At 36.6% G+C, this 7390-nt stretch overlaps 1 pseudogene; it reads right to left on the bottom strand.

Annotated features, from left to right (window-relative positions):
- Positions 1–1239: 1239 nt before the first annotated feature.
- Positions 1240–2367, bottom strand: LOC150019457 (ADP/ATP translocase 2 pseudogene; annotated as a pseudogene).
- Between the last annotated feature and the right edge of the window lie 5023 nt (positions 2368–7390).

The raw sequence follows: 7390 nt of genomic DNA, 5'->3' as shown, positions 1-7390 counted from the left end.
AAACCATATTGATGTTTCATTTACCCAGCAGCAAAGGAAGTTGTATTTCATTAACTGATATTTTTGTAATCACTCACCCTTACCCTTTTGCATGTCAAACAATTTATTTTTTATAATTTGGAATTAAATTTTTATAAAATGTGTTATACGTTTCTATGCTAACACACAAGCTATGCCACTATATTTAACCTTTTATTGATTACTCATGTTCAACATTGTAAATGAACATTTATTCCTATATATGATAGTAATAGATTTCAATGTGTTTCTTTTTCTGTCACCTTTCTTGATATTAGCCCACCAATTGTCATTTCATTGCTGCCAGAGTAACTGCCTCTAAGTTTCTGTTCCTACCTCGAAAACCTTGATCTCTTTGTTATATATTTTTTGAGTGTTTAGAAGCCATGTAACAAAACCTTAAAAGATTTCTGATTATAAAATAAATACATGCTCATAATAGAAGTAAGAAGAATAGTGGTAGAAATAAAAAAATATCAATAGCTTTATGATTAATATGTGCTTTAAATTCATTTGATATTTTTACTATGCATACAAAATTTGTTTAAAAGTCACCAAGTTAAATCTCTGAATAAAGGTTGGAAGAACACTGTTCAGTGACATTGTCCTTTTGACTTGGGCCAGGTTTCTGGGAAATTGGGGTTGGTCTCCAGATTAGGCATGGTCAAGAAAATCTTCACTTCCATCTATGAGCACAAGTATTTTTGAACATCAGTCAGAAATCAGTAAGAATGGGAGCAAGCAGAGTGAAAGAACTATTGCTGAATATGGTAGTCAGGCAAGACTGATGAGTTAGTTTATTTTTTTCAGAGCTGGAGCCAGAGACAAAGATATCATGAATTTTGTATAAAGACATTTACAAAATTTTTGAATACTATATAACTTAGGATTCTTTAGTTATGATGTGAAAAAGTGAATTCTTTATCCAGTGTGCAAAGGAACAAAAGTATTTTTCCAGGTTTATTGAGATATAATTGACATATGGTATTGTGCAATTTTAAGTTGTACATGATGATTTGATACACATATATATTGTAACTTGACATCACAAGAAGGTTGGTTAACACATCTATCATCTCACATAGTAAAAAATTTTTATTTGACACAAATAAGCTTCAATTTTGTAAGAAGATAACTTATTCGAGAAATATATTGATGTGTAATTTTTTTTTATATTTCAGGTCATTTTTATTTCTTCAAATTTGTAATTTATCAAGAGTGACTGAAATAAAAAATATAATTGAGTCCCACCATCACCATGGAAATGGCTTCAAGAGAAAACTGGTCAGATGAATATTACTGCTCCCCATTTTCAACCAGTAAAAAGTTGCCACTGATAAATAGACAGCCAACAGTCTGTCAAGAATGCTCAAGATATGTTACATAATACAACATGCCTGTTCACAGGGGAGGGGGAAAGACTACGAAATAATTTATGTGAACTTCTTGATTTCATCATACAAGACAAGCACAAAAGCACCACCCATGCCTCTGAGAACATTGGATCATGTACCCTTGAAAAAGGCTTTGCCTCCTGCATCACGAGCAGTTTTCCTCCAGCAGTCGAGCGTGCCAGTGTACACGATATCAGTTCCTTTGCACACTGACTGCATCGTCATGCGGCGACGAACAGTGTTAAATGATAGGAAGTCAACCCAGCCACTGCTGTGACGGACTGTGCGATTATCCAGCTGACGAAGGTGTGAGTATTCTCGGGATCTGGAAGCATTCCCTTTGCAGTATCATAGATACCGAAGTAGGCAGCTCGATAGATGATAATACCCTGCACAGACACATTAAAGCCTTGGTACAGGCCCTTAATCCCATCAGATTTGTAGATCTTAACCAGGAAGTCACAGAGGCCTTTGAATTCCTTTTCAGCTCCAGCTTTGCCCACATCAGCTGCTAGATTAGTATGGGCAAAATCAAGAGGATACACAAAACACAAAGAGGTGGCCCCAGCGGCACCACCCGATGCCAGATTTCCTGCAAAGTACCGCCAAAACTGGGTTCTCTTGTCCACATCACCCAGGAATATCTGCTTGTATTTATCTTTGAAGGCAAAGTTGAGAGCCTGGGTGGGGAAGTATCTGATGACATTGGCCAGGTTACCGCGCCAGAAGGACAGGACGGCCTGCTCCTTGGGGATACGAACCATGCAGTCTATAATGCCCTTGTATTGCTTATCTGCAGTGATTTGCTTGCTGGCATGCTGCAGCTGCAGCAGCAGCTTGACCCGCTCGATGGGCGCTACCGCTGTCTTGGAGATGGCCGCCGCCACTCCACCTGCCAGGAAGTCCTTGGCAAAGGACACAGCAGCGTCTGTCATGTTGAAGGAAAGAAGGAGCGGGAGAACGCAGAACTAGGTTCGGAACCGGTTGGGACTCCGGAGCTGTTAATGTGTGATTTTTGATAGTATAGAATACCAGTGATAAATATGGATCAGAAACAGAGTTTAAAATAATAAATGTACATTTATGCATTTAAAGATGGCACTTAATGATGAAATTGGCATTTCTGGGTCTTTATTATTGTTAAATAAACTTTTTCAGTAATCAGATTATATGTCTGATAGATTCATAAAATTCTGGAGTTGAAAGGGTCATTAGAAATCTTCCAGACTAGTATTTTTTATGTTATAGTTCCATGGGATGGGACCAATCCTTTGAGATACTACACACACATACACATGATGTTCTTTTGTCAAATAACTTAGTAAACATTGCAAACTCTATCTACCATTTTGGAGATTCATAATAAATTCTACAATAAACAAAATCTGTTTAATAGTGTTTTTAAACAAACATTTTCAAAGTGAATATGAACACGTTTTGTGTAGGATTTAAAATCTTATGTGGGACTACTTGTGGGAAAGGCTGATCTCATCTTAATCACTTATTTTACATACTAAGAATTTCACCCAGGTAAGGTTTGTAAGAGTATAGTAATAGCAGACCCAAAATCAAAATCTAAACTGTGTAACTACCACACTGGTGCTCTCCCCTCCCCACCCCACCTCCATGTTACCTTTCCTTGTGAGTTTGTTTTCTGCTGACTTATCAAATTCTGCATTCTCAATTTTCTTGCATCTGGATTCCTTTTTCTCTCTCTTGTTCTGACATTTCTACCCTTTGAAACTCCCTCCTCACTCACTCTTGGGACATCTCACCCACTCACAGCTTCATATATCACCTCACAATTTTGTCTCCTCCATGTCTAGCTCTAACTCAGCCTTCCCACTGAAGTGTCACTTCAGAATCATCAGGCACCAGTTGGATTTACTTGCTTATATATCTTGTCTTTGCTTCAAACTCAACATGTCTAAAACCAGAGTCGTCTTCCTAGGAAACTGACTGTTCTTTCAAACATCTTTAAGGTGACAAAATTCTTCCAACCTTGAAGGTCTTCTTTCTTGGAGGCAACTTAAAAGTATTTAGTTCAGTAAGACCTCAATTTCTCAAACTATATTTCTCTAAAAGATTATCCTAATTCACTCTTTTCCTCTTTTCTACAGTCTATATTTTCATCTATACCTGTAATACTGTAAGTTCCATAGTTCTTGTCTCACACCAATATTTTTCTATTTTTGTCATAATTTATGTCTGACTCACAGGCTATTCGTTGAAAACCATCCTCATCTTGCTACTTGCATGCCCAATAGAATTTAGTGAGTTAATATTTCTGTCTATTTTCAAAGTCCCAAAACCTGGCCTCCTGCCATTTGGCCAATAAACATCACTTTAGACTTCACATGTTGGAGAATACTATGCCGTTAGTAGGCCCGTTGCCTTCTTGGGTGATGGACCATGAACTATGAACAGGAATGGGGTAGTGAGAGGCTGATGTGATACTTGGACACCTGGACTTGATTCAAGTAGAAGATTGCACTATAGGAGTTTCAGCTGATATGCTGTCATCATAGTTTCTGAGCAATGAAAACTAGGGAAATTAATGGAGTGTGTTTTATTCCGTTTCCCTCATAGCCATGCTCTTCAAATGCAACAAAATTGATGGATGAGAGGCTACTGAGTTACTTAATAGACTGGTGAAAGCCAGTTAGAAGGAGAGGGAAAACAAAAGGAGGCTATATTTATTATTTCTTTCAAGAAAGCATAAGAAAATTGACAAACAGAAGAGTTTGAAGTCCGGATACAATGAGGATGAAAATCATGTTTGCATTTCCATTTAGGCATGCTCTCTCATGATGTTCTTTCCATGATCACTTCTGCTCCAAATGAAAGTGTGGTCATTCCCTATGTTAGCTCACTACATCTCATCAGTTCAATAAAATAGGTACTTACATAGTTCAATCTAAAGTATACACAAAACATTCAATTCATGTCTTTTGCTGAAATGGGAAGTGTTGCCCGAGGAGGCTGTTACCTTCCACTACTGTCCCCAGAATTTCTCTCACTGACTGGATTCCTTTCCATGTCTGCTGAGAACCATGGGGCTTGTCTCCAGATGCCCTTCACATTTGATTTCTCATGACGGGATGCTCTGCAGAATTTTCTTAGATATATACAGTGGGTTTTTAGGCAAATTCAACAAAGTACCAAATGATTATAAAAATAACGTGTGCAACATGGTGTGAATATATGGACCTTTGAATATGAGAAGGAGGCATAGAAAACTATCAGGAACTCTTTTTGTTGGCTTGGAAATTCAAGGAACTGTTAGAGACCCTGTTCTGAAATATGCCAGTCCTATTAGTTCTTCTGAGATGTGAGAACAATTGATTATATACTTCCAACCTCTTAGATGTAGTGGTTCAGTTCAGTCTGACAAGATGATTAATTTTCCTATATAAAGATGATTTTTTTTTCATTTAAAAAATTATCTTGGTTTATATATTTTGATGTTTTAGACTATGACATTTTCAAAGTCAGTGAGTGCTTGATAAAAAACAGGTTTCTTCTTTATGTAGTCAAGACAGAAAAAGAAAAGCATAAACATTACTCCCTTGCTGGTACAGATAACAAAAATTGATGGTGCGAGTACAGAGGAGACCATTTGACTCCATTTTGTGGATTTTTTGGAAAGAAGCACTTTTAAGATAAATCACTTTATAAGGATTTGAGCAAAATTGTCAGTCTCGAGGTTTCAAGAATAAGAAAAAAGCACTGTGAAGTTATTTACTAGCAGAATTTTAGGTAGAAGGAACTGAGCTCTCAGCATTTTATCCTAAATGCTACCATTTTCTTGCTGTCCTTTTCCTTCTTTCAGACTTCACCTCCTTCCTCACATGTGCATTTAATAGATAGCAGCTTTTAAAAATTTTTATTTTTGGTGTTTCACATTTGCAGAGCTATTTGGGAAAAGTAAAAAAAAAAAAATCTATCCTTTAAAGATTCCCTTCTACACCAGCACCCACTCTGTTTGTCAAAACACAAAGAGAGATAAACACTAGTTCCTCATTCCTATTGTTGCGAGTTGCCACTGAAACTCACAATTTCATTAAATAAAAAAAGTAAACTACCTTTTGACAATGATAATAAAAGAAAGTTGGATACTGGTGCAAACTTTATATGTGTATTTATAACAAATAATCTAGGCATATGTAAGACAGAACACTGAGCTATTGTGCACTACCTGATATCTAATTAGAAGGAAAGCAAATTGCCCATAAAAGGTAGTAGTGCTGTGAGAGTGGGAGGAGCTTCTTGCTCCCTGTGCCATAGTATGAAATTTTCTACCCAAATAATTGCTCCTATTTTTTGCCCTCCTAAAGTAGCTAAGAAGGAAGCACCTTATATTGGCCTGTGTGCATTTAGATAGTTAGTGATACCAAATCTGATTAGCCTCAGCTGTGTGACCACCGAAGCTGAGCTGTTTTCATCTGTGAGTGGTTCCTCACAGCCAGAAGAAGGGCAACACTAGAACTCTTTTCTAAAAGGCAGGAAAAAGAAGGAGTAGGGAAAAACTGAAAGAGAGAGCATAACAAGAGGGCTAACATATTAAAGCCAAACAGGACAGAATAGGAGGGAAGAAAACAAGACTGATGCTGAGCTAGCATTGAATGAGAGGATTTCATAGCTGACACGATTACAAATACCTTTTACACAAGACCATGCCATAGCCTGCTGGGCTGATTAAAATCATTTACATACTTAAAAGCCAAACATTTTCATTGGTCTCAAAGTGGACTCCACAAAAATTTTTACATTTGTGATTTTCAACCTGACGTCACTGAAGTCATATGAGAACATTTTGTAAATGCTGATGTTCAGGTTTTAGACCAAAGTTATTTTCAGACTCACTTTTCATGTTTAAAAGATTCCCAGGCAATGTTAATGTGCAGCCAGAGTTGAGGAGCACTTAGTAAGGATGCACAGAAGGCAATGCAAAAGGCTGTAGTGTGCAGAATTTGTCAGGCATTTATATTTGTAATATTAGGGCTGAAATAACCGCTATGAAGGTGATTTCTTACCTGTGTACTCCATTTTGCCCTGCATTTTTGTTCACAGCTTTATTGAGGTATCATCAAAAATAAAATTGTAAGATATTTGAAGTGCACATCATGGTGATTTGACATGTGAACACATAATGTAAGAATTCCCCATCTAGTTAATTAACATATTCATTGCCTACCTCACTTGTGTATGTATGTATGTATGTATGAATAAATGCACACATATATGTATGTACGTATTTATTTTGCTGAAAACATTTAAATTCTACTCTTAGCATATTTCAGTGTTATCAACTATATGCACTGTTATCAACTTTAGTCACCATGCTTTATATGAGATATCCAGATCTTATTTATCTTATAGCTGAAAGTTTGTACCTTTTCCTGCATTTTGTTTACACAAAATCTTATGTGGTTCCAACAGATCAAACTAGATTCTTCAACAGCATTGTTTCTAAATATGCCAATTAAATCAGTGGACAGAAATGTTTGAGAAATGCTATGCTTTGGGAGAATTTTCAGAGCCTTTACTATGTGTAGTGATGTGTATACTTACTATATGCTCATGTAACTTTTAATTATCCAAGGATAATATATATATGTACATATATATTCTAAACATTTTATCAAAGAAATACTTTGCAAGGAGAAAGGGTGTATAACTAGTTTTGCGTTTCATAAAATGCACTTTGGAGAGTATCTGTTTAGTCTCTACCACCCCACTCCCAACACCCTCCCACATTCCTATCCCACAGTTCCTGATGTTAGTGGCAAAAGGTAGGCTGGTTCTGCTTATAATTTTGTATATCAATAAAACAGAAAATTGTTTAAATATGTATCCTTCACAGTTCCTAAATGGGCATGGTCTTTGCACAGTGGGCTATTGATAGCTCTCAAAAGCCATGAAGTTCAAACCTTTAAAAAAATGTTAAGTCCCAGAAAGTCACAAGATTTTACCAG

Source organism: Furipterus horrens, unplaced genomic scaffold (genome assembly GCF_987537825.1).
Source record: "Furipterus horrens unplaced genomic scaffold, mFurHor1.1.pri manual_scaffold_2, whole genome shotgun sequence".
NCBI classification, from domain to species: domain Eukaryota; kingdom Metazoa; phylum Chordata; class Mammalia; order Chiroptera; family Furipteridae; genus Furipterus; species Furipterus horrens.
This window is presented reverse-complemented; position numbering and strand designations above follow the sequence as displayed.